Source organism: Berghia stephanieae, chromosome 2 (assembly GCF_034508935.2).
Source record: "Berghia stephanieae isolate SIO BIC M18660-M18661 chromosome 2, UCSD_Bste_1.3, whole genome shotgun sequence".
In the NCBI taxonomy this organism is placed as follows: domain Eukaryota; kingdom Metazoa; phylum Mollusca; class Gastropoda; order Nudibranchia; family Aeolidiidae; genus Berghia; species Berghia stephanieae.
The window spans coordinates 122,462,212-122,479,711 of record NC_088361.1 but is presented as its reverse complement, the minus strand read 5'-3'; the positions used below and the strand labels follow the sequence as shown (position 1 = coordinate 122,479,711).

General features: G+C 36.0%; 1 protein-coding gene across 2 annotated transcripts in view; it reads right to left on the bottom strand.

Annotated features, from left to right (window-relative positions):
• The window catches only part of LOC144966471 (5-hydroxytryptamine receptor 1A-like), a 437,629-nt gene that overhangs the window by 330,701 nt on the left and 89,428 nt on the right, over positions 1-17,500 (bottom strand). The window lies entirely within an intron of this gene.

Here is a 17,500-nt window from a genome sequence, read left to right as displayed (position 1 = left end):
ATTCAGCAAAACAGTCATACCAACTAGCCATGTGTCTCTTGCCTGTCTTCCCTTAGCCATAAACACACGCATACACTTACTCACGCCTTGTGTGTGAAACAATCTCTCATCTAATACTTCAATCATGTAGATATTCTCTAACACCACAAAACACTCAATCAGTCGATAAATGACGCATATTAGCAAACTTTTTAATTAAGAAATTAAGGAGCAGGCACCGGTGTAAGATAAAGAATTGAACAACTGTGCATGAAATGTGCAGAAAGTCTGAGGTTCGATCCCCAGTCGAGGTCGACTGATTTTTTTGGGATGTTTTTTTTTTGTTTTCTTGCATTTTTCTTTCTTGCTTTGTCTGGCACCTTTCATGCACACTTGTTCAGTTCTTTGTCTTCAAACTTTTGCTCTTTTCTTTTCTTTTCTTTTTTCTTCTTTTTATTCAGCAGTTCAATGAGTAATTGGATTGAAGAATGTCTATCGGTGCATTTCCCAAAGTCACTTCCCAGCGAAATTTAATAGTCCAGACTCTGACTTCATTCCCTTGAGCTATTTTGCGGGACGGAAATCTTTGGGTTACATCACATCTTAATTTTCACTCTAATATTACCAGTCTATCCGCTCCAATCCCTGATTTTATTTCTCTCTCTCTCTCTCTCTCTCTCTCTTTTTCTCTCTCTCTCTATCTCTCTCTCTGACTCACTCTCTCTCTTTCTTTCTCTCTCTCTATCTATCTATCTCTCATTCGCTCTCTCTCTCTTTCTTTCTCTCTCTCTCTCTTTCTCTCCCTATCTCTCTCTTTCTCTACCCCCCTCTCTCTCTCTGTCTCTCTCTCTTTCTCTCTCTCTTTCTCTCTCTCTCTCTCTCTCTATTTATCTCTCTAGAGCCGCTACTCTCAGTCTGTCTCCAGCTTGCTGCATTGTTATATGATTTCACTTTTATTTCCTTTTGGCATACTTCTTTAGGAGCTTGTGCTGGATTAAAATTGTTATATTCCTTGCAATCCTTTTACGTCATATATATATATATATATATATATATATATATATATATATATATATATATATTTATATTATATTTATATATATATAGGCCTAATATATTTTATGGTGCTTAATTCTTTAAATGTTAACCAAACAAAGAGCTCTGGTAAAATCATCATATAAATATTATGTAAATTCATCACTAGTAGCTAGAGTGGAAGTATTTCCATAATCCTTTCATATGGCGATTTCTTATAATACTTTTTGTATTTTCGACATGTTTAAATCAGTTTAATTCTCCAACATTAACAACAGCAAAAACAACAACAACAATAGCAAAGTAACCTTACGTTCCTAACAAGAAACTGAAATAATCATTGCAGATGCAGCAAATTGAACTCGGGTCATGCTTCCTTCTGGAACTAAGTGGCGAGTCTGCAGTCAGACTTCGTAACGAGAAGGCAAAGGTCAAGAACCTTAGAGGTTAGCGGCCTTTCGACTGGCCTATTGATTGCGTTAATCGTAACGCGAAATTTGATATAGATGTTGATTTAACCGATTAACTGCCTTACTCTGGAAAAAAACTCATTTCTAAAAATTTGGCCAGAAAACTCGTCCCTCAAATATCGATCGATTATTGTCCATAATTTTTTTTTGAGAGCTGAAGTATATCCCAGTTTCTGTCTCGTGCAACGGACAATGATAATGATAATTGCTTGATAGGACGATGGTTTCCGACAGACCTAACAGTCCAAATTACCAAATCAATGCTTAGTCGACGGGAATGGGGTAGGGGATTGTGGTAGAGTCAGAAATTGGACGGGGAGGTGGGGGGGGGGGGGGGAAGTCAGAAAAATATCAACCTCAACTAGAATCGATACTGGCCCCTTTGCTTGCGACTCGATTACTCTACCACTGTACTATTTCGACTCCCTATTTAAAACGATATTCAATTTTTTTTTTTGGACAGGATTCTTCAAAATCATCGATGAAAGACAGATGCTTCATATCTCATGATTGTCTTTTCCTCTTACTTCCTTTCTTCATAGTGACTCATTATTATACAATGTATAGACAGACTATAAACAAGAACAACAACTTAAAAGAGGAATACTTCCACAGACATCGCACGATTATGGGAGATTTCACTAGTCATAGGAACTCATTCCTTGTGACACATCGTAATATCCGCTGTCACGAGAAATGACTGGCCTGTCTCCTTAACAAGTGGACAAAATCACCGGCCGCGGCGGACAGACACACACACACACACACACACACACACGCACACACGCACACACACATACACGCACGCACACGCAGAGTCGTACAATGCTAAAATACCGTTCCTCATTTTTGGCCTTACGTTGTTTTTTGTCTTCATTTTCCGACAGATTACGATGACCCATCTACTCATTTAAAAAAAAAAAAAATCTTAAAACTGACATCGTTGGATGTTCAGGATTAAAACTTTTGACACTGATCTAGGAGTCCGGCAAAAATACATTGATATAATAAGTGTCTTGTCGAATCGATCTGGTTTTATGTCGAGATAAATCAGTCGTCATTAAAAAAAAAAGAAATTAAGTTTGAAGTAAAAAGGATCAGAAATGTGTGACCCACCGTCTCAAAAAGGGTACTAGGTCGGGATGAATCGGCCTCCGAAAAGGGGATTTAATATCAAAATAATCAGAAAAACTAGTTTTGAGTGTTGCAATGTAAGACGTAGTTTGTTTGATGAAATCATAATATACACAAAAAGTTTGAATTCGCTTCACTAGTTAACCGCCATACTCTGGAGAGACACGTATTTAAAAAAAATGACAGAAAGAAAGTCGTTCTTTAAATTATCGATCGATTTAAATGACCCTCATCTTGACAAAAAACGATCAAAACTGGAACCTCGCGAATTCAATTTCCAGCAATTGGTTCATCTCAAGATAATGCAGCTTTGAGGCGAAGGCCACATATTAAATCTGTCGTACTTTGGAAAAATCCATATTTTAAAATTTGGCAAGAAAGCGTAAGTCCCAGGTTTGAGAGTTTTTTTTGTTTTTTTGTTTTTTTTTTTTTGCCAATATGAGGGTCATTTAAATCGATCGATATTTGAAGGACGAGTTTTCTGACCAAATTTTAAAATAATATGGGTTTCTCTCGAGTGCGGCAGATATAACGTTAGCGATTTCTGGCCAAAATTAAAGAAAGAAAGAAAAGAAATAAGACATTTCGTCAGTGTAGGACAGTGCGTACTGTTGGGGTAGATGTGGAGGAGTAGGAGGAGGGAGGGAGGGAGTTAGAAGGACAGAATAGCTCTAGGTGACAGGAGAGACATCTTGTTTACGATGTTACGCCATTCTGGCTCTTGTGTCGATGTGACCAAATCATTTATTTATAAGTATTTACACAAAAGAGTCGGTGTTTGAAGTCTTCGATCAAAAAGCACGTAATAATATTATTGTCTTTACATTATTATGGCGGGATTATTTAGATGCTAAAAAGTGATCTTATAGTTCAAAAAATTAAACTTGGGTTAATATTTCATGTAATGTATTTATGTTTGTTGTTTTTAATATTTTCGTCGTTGGCTGAAGAAGGGTTTTGATCCCAAAACTTTCCGTGGTTGATATTTTTGTTCTTTTTTTTAAAGCTGTTATATTTATTTTTTATTATTACTTTATACAGCCCACAGCTTCTAGCAGCTTAGTAATACTTTTATTTCTTAAAACTCTCTTTACCAAAAATCGTGTCCATTCGTTACGATGCAACCAACATTTTTCTCATTCAGATTTCTTTTGTACATCACAGAATTTAAATAAATATTTTTGTTATAGCTATGATAACTTAATGTTGTGTTCTACAGCTTGGTCTGTGGAACAATTTCATGTATAGATAGAATGAAGATGACGTCAATCAGGTCTTTGTTATTGTTTTTTGCCATCCGCGTTGACGAGTAATGCTCACTGAACTGTATTAACCCGACTATAAACGTTCATGGATACACACAGTTTTGTATGTTGGTCCGTTATACTTCCGGATGGCAATGTTATGAGCTTCTTAGCCAAGCGCACACTATCTATAGAATGTACTTGTTGCTTTTCCGATTGAATAAGAAAATCTATCTTTATGTAAGAAGTTCCGGGGAAAGTTCTGAAAATTCCTGGCAAGGAGAGGGTTACGATCAAATCATTCCACATGGAGTAGGATAGCCTTGACATTTAGAGTCTTTGCGATACAAAATTATGTACGGCAAGTACTTATTCCGTTTGAATTAGGTTTTAAAATATTTTTTTTATTTTAGATGGGGATGACTTTTCGGGGAAAACCCGTAAAATGGTATGTGAAGAGAGAATTAAACATTAAAAAACAAAACAAAAAACAAACAAACAAACAAACAAAATAAGACAAAAAATTTGAGCAACATCTACTTAACATGTTCAAAGCGCTTTATAAAAGGTCCCTGGCCGACATCAACACGTAACATGAAGAATGAGACATGGCGCCTGTTAGGCGATATTACAATTTTTCCAACAGAGACAAAGCTGTTAACGGCCATGTACTCATTTTACACCTGAGTGCGGTGAGAGGATGTGAGTAAAGAGCATTTTCCAAGGACTCAACTATGCGCCAAGCAAGGCTCGAACCCAGGATCTTTCGAACCGAAAGCGAGTGTCATACGACAAGACCATATAGCCATAAAAAGAAAAAAAAAAAACAACTGTAATTTCCTAGTTCTGATATGTTTATCTTGAACTTAACTTTTCTTCATCTAGTTCACTCTAACAAAACACCAAATTTCCTGGTGGGTTACATTTTGAAATGGCTTGATAAAAAAAAAAAAACCTGACATATCGAGACGGAAGAAGGTAGGAAAATTGCTCGCTCTCAATGCCTTTGAATTTGTCTCAAAATAATAGGGAGAAGAAGCCCGTAAATGAAGCCAAACAATCACACGACAAAAGGAGCAATAAAGATGGCATAGTATTCTTTTAAATGAGGGTTTTCGGTTTCCATTCACAATGTCCATATCAATGATAAGAGACCTAGTTGATACATTGTGTAGATAGACAACTTTGATAGATTTCGTAATTTTAACAAAAAGGCGTGTATTTGGTGGTGATTTTGTCGTCTTGATGCTTTCTTGTTTTGTTTTGTTTTTTTTCTTGTTGCTGTCGTCATCGTCGTCGTTGTTGTTATTGTTGTTGCTGTACACCTCATTACTAGTCCTCCTCCTTCTCCTCCTCCATCATCATCATCATCATCATCATCATCATCATCATCATCATCATCATCATCATGATCTCCTTCTTTTTCATCTTCCACTTCTTCTTCTTCTTCTTCTTCTTCTTCTTCTTCTTCTTCTTCTTCTTCTTCTTCTTCTTCTTCTTCTTCTTCTTCTTCTTCTTCTTCTTCTTCTTCTTCTTCTTCTTCTTCTTCTTCTTCTTCTTCTTCTTCTTCTTCTTCTCTTCTTCTTCTTCTTCTTCTTCTTCTTCTCCTTCTCCTTCTCCTCCTCCTCCTCCTCCTCCTCCTCCTCCTCCTCCTCCTTCTTCTTCTTCTTCTTCTTCTTCTTCTTCTTCTTCTTCTTCTTCTTCTTCTTCTTCTTCTTCTTCTTCTTCTTCTTCTTCTTCTTCTTCTTCTTCTTCTTCTTCTTCTTCTTCTTCTTCTCCTCTTCCCCCTCCTTCTGTTTTCCTCTCTTTATTCCTTTTCTTTTCCTTCGTCATACCCGACCCCAACCCCCCCCCCCTTTTTTTTTAAATATTTCTTCTTTTCTATTCTTTTCTTTTGTCAACACACTCATCGTTGAAGTCATACATTTGAGCTAACTTGACCCAGGTCATGAATTAATGAAACACCCACAGAAATGTAAAACTACCTCCGTAATCTCATTTAATAGGAAAATGACGACTATACAATTCGTTTCCATAAATAAAGCCTTGTTTTCTTCGTCGAAACAGAAGACGTCGTAATCAAACATCAATTGTATTCATTATTGAAACTCGAACAAATATTTACACAATCTTAGACATATACAAATTTTCGATTGCACAATTGTTAAAGATTTCAATAGCCTTAAACACAAGGACCGTTTCATCAATATGGACTTTTCAACCAATAGACGTTTTATGATAAATGGAACACACTAATGCATATATCCAAATATTTTTAAACAATACTCAAGCTATTCCTTAAATCTACTCTTTTTCTAATTATAGAAAATATCAATATTGCCTCTCTAATGTGAATAAGAAAAGTAATTGGTATTCTCTCCCCAAAACTGTAAGAAATGCATCAAACATCACTATTTTTGAATCAAGATTGAAACATCATTTATTTTATGAGAATTATCTGGCATAGAGTATTGTACTTAATGGTATTGTCCTACTTGGTTTTATTTATAGACGTCTTTGAGTGTCAATTGACAGTTTATGTATTGTAAGATTATTATTACAAATGTATGATTTAGTGTAATGTAAAGCCAATATAAAGCGCTTAGAGCACAACTAAATCATGGCTATTTGCTGGAGAAGTGTTTTTTTTTAAGTTATAATTATTATTGTTATTATCATAATTACTTAAGCTTGACCCTTGGATATGAAAGGTCAACAACCGACTATTTTCTCACATGAATGCTGAATAATGCCCTTAACCCTCCCTCACCAACCAAAGGAAAATCGTCCAATTCGTGTCGATGCAACCAATACTTTTCTCATTCTAATTTCTTTTGTTCATCACAACATTTTAAAATATCAATTTGTTAAATGTAAATGTAAAAAATTACTTTATAAAGAGCCTAAACATCCAGGTTATTCGTGCTCTGCGGCGCTTAAAGCTATGAAAACTTCACACTGTTCTAGAAGGGGTTTTCTTTTTGTTGAACAATTGCATGTATAGAATGTACTTGTTACTTTTCTGATTGAGTAAGAGAAACCTATCTATAGATAGAATGCGCTTGGCCAAGGAGTTCACAACATTGCCATCCGGAAGTATAACGGACCATCACACAAACTCTGTGTAACCATGAACTTTTATAGTCTGGTTAATACAGTTTAGTGAGAACAACTCACAAACGCGGATGGCAAAAAAAAAAAAAAATAACAAAGGCCTGAGTGACGTCATCTTCGAACTATCTATATGTAAGAAGTTCTGAAAATTGCTGGCAAGGACAGGGTTATGATCAAATTATTCTACATGGAGTAGGATAGCCTTGACACGTCGAGTCTTTGCGATCAAAGTCTAAGTAAGATTCAGTACTTTCTGGATTTTATGAACTGCAGCATTCTTTGCACTACGGCATGCTGGAGCGGAGTGATGTGAATTTTATCTATAGATAGTATGCGCTTGGCTAAGAAGCTCACAACATTGCCATCCGGAAGTATAACGGACCAACACACAAAACTATGTGTAACCTTGAACGTTTATAGTCTGGTTAATAGAGAATAGTGAGAACTACCCATAAACGGGGATGGGAAAAAACAATAACAAAGACCTTAGTGACGTCAACTTCGTTCTATCTATGTTATTATTACAATAAGTCATTACCTCTCATGAGCATCGGATTTAGTTAGGGTTAGCCCTATAGATAGTATGCCGATGACGTCACTAAGGTCTTTGTTATTGTTTTTGCCATCCGCGTTTGTGAGTTGTTCTCACTAAACTGTATTAACCAGACTATAAACTTTCATGGTTACACAGAGTTTGTGTGTTGGTCCGTTATACTTCCGGATGGCAATGTTGTGAACTCCTTGGCCAAGCGCATTCTATCTATAGCACTGGTTTTGTTTTTTGTTTTGTTTTTTGTTTTTCCCGAGTATGTGCAAGAATCTGGTGAGTACCGCACTGTTATCAAAGATTAAGATTAAGTTTTGAATTTTTTATTTCTCTCTTTTTTTTTTGGTTTGTTTTGTTTTCATTTTCTAGACATTTTCTTCACCATCAACATCTATCTAATATTTTTGCAACTCTCCAAAATGCATTTTTTTATCAACCAAAAACAAAATCAATGTCCCTCAACTTACACCCATCGGCTCATTCCTCCCGTCTCCCACCTTTCTAATTTGACAGAATATGAAAGAATAACAGCAACAACAATAGCTTTTACACCAATGACATTCCTCAACAATAGCAAAAATAACAACAACAACAACAACAACAGCAACAACAACAAGATCATCATCATTACCAACAAGAACAACAAAAACAGCAACACATAAACCATTTCCCCACTTTTGGGCACCCAACCTGATGCATACAAAAAAAGAAGGGAAAGAATAACAGTCAAAGAGACAACATAATTTTTGAATCGATTACCCTTCCCTTCAACACACAAACACACACACACATACACACACATACACACACACACACACACCATCATCACTCTTATAAAGTTTCAAAACAAACAGCTTTAGGATGGTAAACATTGGAATTTAAGCACGTCTTGGGCTTGGGATGAGAGAAAGGATTATTTTAATGAGGTCTTCAAACAGAAAAAGTGACGTGACGGGTTGTGAGGAAAATGGTCTGTCTTAACCTGACATTTTATAAACATCAATGTTATAAAATCAAAATATCGTCAAAAATATGAAGTATCTTTCTGATTTCTTTTCTTCTTTAGTCTATTTGGTCTAGAGCAAAGCAGGATGTAACTCTAAGTTCATGATAGCACAAACACACATACACACACACACACACACACACACACGTTTATTTTAAGGCAATTGCCAATATAACTCATACAAGAATATAATATTTTCATCAACAAATCAAGTAAGTAAAATCAATAATAAAGTAAGGCAAACAAAAAGATAAATATATAAAAAGGGGAGATTGGCAGACAGGTATATAGATAGATAGATGTATTCGGTATGCTGTCGGGGTGAACACGACTCCAAATATTGAATATGACGTATAAACGGTTCTATCGATATTATATCGATCTTTTTATCTATCCCATTTGTATCTTTTATCTTTAGATGTATATATCTATGTATATATTTATATACCTGCCTGCAAATCTTCCTTTTTAATTGAGGTGGCCACATCATTTTAGCTCGGTCTTCATTTAATGTTGATTGAGTATTGTGATGAGCAAATGATATAGATTAGCCAGCCGGAAAAGCCTGTCGTTGCAAAGGAATGTTACTCCATTTTTATTTACATACACACCATGTTATTCTTGTATTAAATTGACTCGAAAACTCATTCACTGTACTGTACTCTGAAAAGTTTTCTAGATTTTGGCCAAAAAAAATTGTCCTTCAAATATCGAAAGATTGAAAGGGGGCCCTTATCTTGGCAAAAACTCTAAAACCTGGGATTTGGAGAAATCCCGAGTTTAAAAGTGCTTGCCAAGATAAGGGTAATTTTAATCGATCGATATTTTATGGACTTTGCTTTCTGACCACAATTTTAAAAACCTGTTTGTTTTAATTTTAATTTAGTTGTTTGTTTGTTTTTTTTTCAGAATAGCTGCAGGATAGACATTTATATCATAGTCGTTCTTTAGTGGAATGTAAGGTCTTATGATAAGCAAAACAAGTGACCTTCAGTCAGGCGAACATAATTTTTCGAAATATGAGTGTGTTAAACTCCTTTGGTAGAACACTTGCCTGGCACACAAAGGGACTAGTATCAAGTTCTTGTTCGATAACCATATCCTCCCCCCCCCCCCTCCCCCTCCCATCACTTCCAGCAATAATTGGGCAGTTGGGTCTGTTTGATCTGGCGGAAAGTTCTTTGCGATAGACGCGTCCTATCCAAAGGCTAGCAAGTAGTTGCTAACGTCCTTTTCATGCTATAAGAACGGGAATAGACTTCGATTCTTTTCAGGATTACCAGATAATAAGGGTGAGGATAAACGTAGAAGACGGGTGAGCGAAAACAGAACAATGCAATTGACTTGGTATAAAAATTTAATGACAAGGTCTACATGTACGTATGTACTAGGAGCTCTGTAAGTATACTCGCATCTGCATGGATGGCTTGGTAGATTACCGAGGAGAGTAAGACTGGGCCACACAATGTTCCTGTGATAAGCCGTTTGAATTATTCATGAATGTAGGTCTAGCTGGATGTCCAGAGTCGAGTAGATCCTTGATTGTGACTGGGCATCGATGCCATGTACATGAATGGGGTGAATGGATGAAACTGGATTAGGACGACTCTGAGGATTAAGGAATTGAGTACTGGAAATGGTTTTTTTTTGTAGCATCCAGAAAGAGAGAACGCTAATGAACCATGCTGTATGGAACTTTATTTCATTAGAGGTGTGATGACTGGCTTATGAAACACCATTCTTGAATTGTATCCATTTGATGCACTGGCCACCATGTACAGACTTGAACAGTAATGGATTTGAAACCTGGATTAAAAGGCATCTGATACTTAACTTAATCACGAGATAGAAATATGATAAAAAGGTAAGATTTTATGCGTGGAAGAAATGAAAGGTATTTGCTGTCCTGGTTGATTAAATTGATTGACGGGAGTGTTTTGTTTGGCATTCAGGGAGAAAGCAATAAATGTGAACAACGCATTTGGAAGATTTTCTTCATTAAGATTGTGATATCTTGCTTACAAAACTTAGCACTTGACTTAAAATCATAAAATGCTGCTGAACACGGAGGGATTGAATGGATTGAAAAGCTTGCTTCAGAGACATGTGATCCTTGATTTTCATTATTCATGAAGGCAGGATGTACATGTGCTGTAGATCCGTGGCCGTAATTGGGTATCGTAGTTGTGGATGTGAAAAAATAATGAATGGATACAATGGAATTAAAGGAACTCATAGGTATTTTCATAGATATGGTTTACTATGGAACTTAGGGAGAGAATGTTAATTTTAAAAACCTCTGCTAAAAGCTTTATTTCACTGGAGTGCCCGTTGACTCTATTGTATAAGCATATATTCTGGTGTTGAAATCAGAGGGATTTGGACTGGTACAATGAATCCAATATATTGATAAAGATGCATGTGATGTTTGATTAACATTATTAATGAAGGTGTTTCTGGCAGGATATACAGTATGCAGGAGATCTATTGGCATGGCTGGGTATCAGAGTTGTGGACGTGAAAGAAATAATGAATAAATGAAACTTGATTAAATGAAATCAAATGATTTTAAAAAAAATATTATTACAGATCAAGACAGAATCGTGTTGTTTTTTGGGGGGATTTTTGTAAACTCGGGGAGTGAACGCTAATTAAAAGCCATGTTAAAAGCGTTTCTCAAATTGGAGTGTCCGTTGGCAGAGTTGGAAAATGATATACACATACTGAAATGGAAACCACTAAATCATGTTGCCTGGGAATAGAATAAGGTTGCAATCCTTGCTAGGTAAATATTACAGGATCATTGCCATTAATTTGACCTAATTCAGTAAAAAGGATGCGAGTGAGACGAAAAGGCAGAAATTTAGATGGTTGTTTTATCTTACTCGTAAAAATATTAAGATAAATTGATGGATTGTTTTAGAAATTGATATTATTCATATTCAAGGAAAACTGTACTTGAAACAAAAAAAATAAAACCCCGAATACAACAGCTGAAAAAAAAACCAAAAATAACTAACACGAACGTTTCGGGATTTAAACCCTTCTTCAGCCAATAACAAAAAATAATAAAAACATGGTTACACCGTTTAATATCCAGACATATGGCAGATAAATTTTAGGCATGGCTGTCCTCAAGTAGAAGACTCTTGAAAAACACCTATTTGAAAGGGTTAATCATAATTTGGAGATGGACACCACCGAATTATTCAAGGTCACTGAAAGGACATGAAAAACAAACACACTACATCCCGCATGCCCCCCCCCCCCCCACCTCCCAACGATCTGGTCATGGGAATGAGTGCGTGAATGAGTGAGTGAATCATAATTTATCGAATCGTATGTATTGCACAATCGTTTTATTTTTTAAATTATTTTGCATCTTTGTATCTATGTATCACTCGTAAGGAATTTAGTCAGCCACGTTTGATTTGACCCACTACAGGCCCAGACATTGACATATCCCCCTATAATATCTATCTCATTTGGCAACCAACCAAATTAAAAATGAAAAACCCCCAAAAAATTTACTTATCTATTTCAACAAGTACGCACCCACCCATCCTCCTATGTCATCCCTCTCTCCTTTACTCTCTTGGATACTATCCCCCCTTTCCCCGTTCAAATCACCCCTACATCAACCCTAATCCCACAGAAAACCACTCTAGATGGTCAGCGGCAGATCGATATAACTTTGGTAGGAAGAGCGAATTGACTAGTGTTCTATTACCGTGCGCTCGAATGGCGTTTAGATCTACTTTTGTTATTTCAACCAATGAAAACATCTCTCATATCTATTCGGCATTTGGATAGTTGTTTGTGTCTTTGTACGGGACGGACACAAATCCAGACAAGCGTATGTCGCAACGTAATAACTGTACTGCTGTTCACAGACAAAACGCCTTTTTTTCAATTTGACCATAGCATAGTTTTATTTAAAGGATTCCGAACTTGCAACAATTACTTAAACCCTAAATTTCAAAGAAGTTTCAGGTTTAAGATTTTTTTAAAGTTGAGAGCCATCTTCGAGTCCTTCAGAGCAATCAGTTTATGCAGACGGAGTTTACCCCGGTTTTTTATGGCGTGAAATGGACAATAGCAATATCTTGCAATAGGATGCCAGTATCTCGGAAAGTACATTCTGCCAGATCTAACAGACCCAGCTACCCAATCACTGCTGGATGAACAGGGGGGGGGGGGAATCAGAAAAATTATCTCGACTGCACCGGGAATCGACCTTGGCCCTTTGCTTGTGAAGGGAGTGCTCTTGCAACTGAGATATCGGAATCCCCCACGTGTTATAATTACGTAAATCTAAATCTTCTAAGACAGATCAGGTTTAAGAATATTCGAAAAGTTTGGAGCCGTCTTATTTCCGTGAGATTTGAAATTCACTTGCAAAAATGAAAATTTTCTGCCAAAACATTTCAATTCAAATTCACTTAATCCCCCCCCCCCCCCCCCCCCCCCAATTTGTCATAATTACAAAACCTAAAACTTCAAAGGAGTCTCGGGTTTAAGAATATCTAACACGTTGGGTGCCATCTTAATTCAGTAACATTTTAAAGTAAAAACAATATTGTCCCAAAACATTTCCCTTCAAGTTAAAAAAAAAAACCCTCAAACTTGTCATAATTATTTGACCAGTTAACTGCGTGCTCTGGAAAAACTCGTAAAAAAAATTGGCCGGATTAAGGCCGTTAAAACCGATCAAGTTTTGAAGGACGAGTTACCTGATCAAATTTTTAAATACATGTTGTTTTTTTTTTTTCCAGAGTCCGGCTATTAACTAGTTAAACCTATACATTCAACCAGGTTTCTATCATGTTTTAGAATTTTTGCTAAAGTAGGTACTCAGCTTAATTCAGCGATATTTTTAAAAGTAAAAACTATCTTGTCAACTCGAAAATGTTCTACCAAAATGAAAATAAAAAAGTGTTTTGTCGGTGAAAACGATGTAGCTCTTTTCGGAAAACTGAATTGACGAAATAAATAGCAAAAACTTGGCAATGTTCTGGTAAAAAAAAGGTTTGAGACAGGGTGAGTGATGAACACGTTTAGAACAAGACCCGTTGATTGATTGGATTCAGAATGTCCTGTCATGTTGAGTCTCAGACGGCTAAAGATTGCCAAAAAAATGTTCTTCCTCTCTTTTCTTTCTCTCCAATTTAACTTCCTCTGATGCCAGAAAGAAGTACAATCGAACCCCGACAATATACATTTAAAGGCGACAATAATGTTTTTTTTTTCTAAAACAAAATTGTCAAAAATGAATAAATAAATAAATAAATAAATAAATAAATAAATAAATAAATAAATAAATAGATAAATAAATAAATAAATAAATAGATAAATAAATAAATAAATAAATAAATAATAAATAAATAAATAAATAAATAAATAGATAAATAAATAAATAAATAAATAGATAAATATATAAATAAATAGATAAATAAATAAATAAAAACAATACAAAACCAATATTATTTAAATCTATCGATAATTGAAGGACGAGTATTCCGGCGAAATATGTATATACGGGATTTTCCAGAGTACGGCGGTAAGCTGGGCAAAACAATCCCAATAATTGACATTGGTTTAACATTTGCTCCTCTAAATTCCATTCACAATGTCTAAATCACCCCCACATAATACCGTTTTAATACGATGAGTAACAAATACAAAAAGAAAAAAGAAAGAATAAGACAGCTACACAATCATAATATTTTTTCTAAAAAGAATAGAATGAAGTACAGAAATAAAGAATCAGAGAGATTGAATGACAAGATTTAAATCATAAGAGACTGCGTCAACAAGGAGGATATTGCACTTGAAAAGATTTTCCGTCCATCCTTTGAAGCACTGACTCAGCGTGCAGTGCAAATTAGAATTTTTGGCATCAGCGATTTCAGGATACTACCCGGGAGAAAGTCTCCGGTCGGGATAAAATAAAGTACTCATGCTCTTAATATCATGTGACATGGCGTCTCAATTTAGTATTCAGTGAGATTGTATCTTTCCGTCGTGTACTTATTTACAGGTCTGATATCCCAAGCTGTTGTAGGCTCATTGTTGTTATAGAAACACTCTCAAACCAACGCGAAATAATATTGTCCATCAGAGCATTTATAAAGCGCAATATCCACTAAACGCGCTCTGAGCGCCTTACAAGGGATCCCTAGCCAACAGCAACATTTAACAAGTAAAACGATTCATGACGCCCGTGAATGGCAATATTACAATCTTTAAACAAAACACAGACGACATTGTTAACGGCAAGGTACTAATTTTACACATGAGTACGGTGAGAGAATGTAAGTAAAGAGCCTTTTCCAAGGACGCAACTATGCTCCGCTCACAGCGGGACGCGAACCATGGGTTTTCCGATATCACTAGATCACATAGCCGCACAGATTACAAATTTGATCGATAATAAATATTGAATCTTACTTTATTGACAATTACAAAATTATATCTTTAAATAAAATTGATTAATCAACGCAAGGCAACTCTGATGTCATGACAACCAGTCATTTTCAGCATATTCACTCATCTAAAACGGGATTAAAACGATGGCACACATAATCTAGTCTTACTTAAGACATTAAAACATTATTTATTCATGCAATTTGAAATTTTAATAGTAGATACACGTAATACCAAAGTTGAGCCATTCATTCCGCTGTCCTCTGAAAAAAACATGATGAGGGTCATAATTTAATCAATCGATATTAAAAGGACTAGAATTCTGGCCAAAATTTCGACTACGTGTATTCCAGGTTACGGTCGCATTGGAAAACGCTCTTTAATCACCTTTGTGGCTATTCGAGAGTCATTGACATTTTCTACCAAGACATTGGCATCATTTAAATACAATACATAGAGAACATATTATCGAATATTTGCAAGGTTACAAATTATGTGCTCTTTGAAGTTTTAGAGCAATTTTGCACTTTCTAAAGTTTTATTTATGCAGCAAGCATTTTCTCTCTCTCTCTCTCTCTCTCTCTCTCTCTCTCTCTCTCTCTCTCTCTCTCTCTCTCTCTCTCACTCTCTATCTCTATCTATTTATCTATCACTATCTCCCTCTATCTTATCCCAATAACTATAGATCTGCACATTCTTTTCATCTAAATCACTTCTCTCTCTCTCTCTCTCTCTCTCTCTCTCTCTCTCTCTCTCACACACACACACACACACACACACACAAAATCTCACCTTATCCAATACTTCGACGTACTTATGCATTCATACACCTACAAATCTCTCACTTTCTCTATAATTATGTGTATAATAAAATGTGTAGGTGGGTGAGTGTTTGTGACCTTGTGTGTGTGTGTGTGTGTGTGTGTCTGTGTGTGTGTGTGTGTGCGCGCGCGAGAGAGTATGGGTAGGTGTTTTTGTAATAGGTACATTGATGAAGCGAAATCCCCACCCAAGGATTATTATTATATTCTCCGGTTAGTTTTTAAAGGAGGGCTTGCAATCATTTCGACTAGAATAAAAACAAACAAAAACAAGTTCAGGTCGGTTTGTATCTACTGTCTATTCTATTCCTAACCTACCGTCTAAAAACTGTATAATGTCGGAATGATATGCTGAAAATTTTGGAAGCAAAAATTGGATTCAATAGTCTGATGTCACGTCGCCCAGCAACGGCGCCATAGTGGTTCTAAACAAAGAAAATCGGTACTTTTTATTCTTCATGCTGGCTAGAACTTTTCATTTGTCTTGTGATCAGAATGTGTAAAAGTCAAAACATGATCAGATTTATATTGTTTGTTTCCCTCTGAATACGCTTTTATGTTCGTCGGAGAAATATTTCATTAGCGCGTCCGCCATTGTTCCGATAGTTAAGAGCCAGTTACTAAGTTACCATGCGTCATTACGAGGGAAGTGACGTTACAACTGTTGAAGCGTATTACGGATGCATTTTGATGCTATGCGTTTAGGTAAAAAATTCACAACATCCGCCAGTCGAATACAGATAAAATGAAGATGACGTCACTCAAGCCTTTGTTATTGTATTTTGCCATCCGCGTTTGTGAGTGATTCTCACTAAACTGTATTAACCAGACTATAAAAGTTCATGGTTACACATAGTTTTGTGTGTTGGTCCGTTATACTTCCGGATAGCAATGTTATGAGCTTCTAAGCCAAGCGCATACTATCTATAGATAGAATGCGCTTGGCCAAGGAGTTCACAATATTGCCATCCGGAAGTATAACGGACCAACACACAAACTCTGTGTAACCATGAACTTTTATAGTCTGGTTAATACAGTTTAGTGAGAACAACTCACAAACGCGGATGGCAAAAACAATAACAAAGGCCTGAGTGACGTCATCTGCATACTATCTATAGCGTATCAAACACACAAAACAATCAATGTGTAACACTGAATGTTTATGGTCTATTTGATATAATTTAGTGAGAAGTAATCATCAATACAGCTGTTTAAGAATAATAACAAAGTGCTGACGTCATTTTCGTTCCTTCCATTGTGACCAACCGTCTCAAAACGGGATTAGTTTGGGGTGAACCTGGTGTTTATAATTTAACAAATTAAGCGAAATTTATCAAATTTTGATTAAAACAAGATCTTTCTTGAAGGAACATGATTTTTGTTTATTTATTAAACTTCAGAAAACATAATTTCCATTATTCTGATCGTTTTGAATTGAGACTCATTTTTCTTCATCTAGCTCATTCGCTAAAAAACTTAAGCTTTTATAAAGTGCAATATCTACTAAACGTGCTCAAAGCGCCTTACAAGTGATCCCTTGCCAACAGCAGTTGGTCTCTGACCAACAGCATCACGACGTAAAATGTAGAACGAGACATGACGCGTGTTAGGCGATATTATTTTCACTTTCTTCTGACAGAGACAACGCTGTAAACGGCCAGGTACTCATTTTACACCCGAATACGGTGAAAGAATGTGAGTAAAGAGCTTTTTTCCAGGAACTC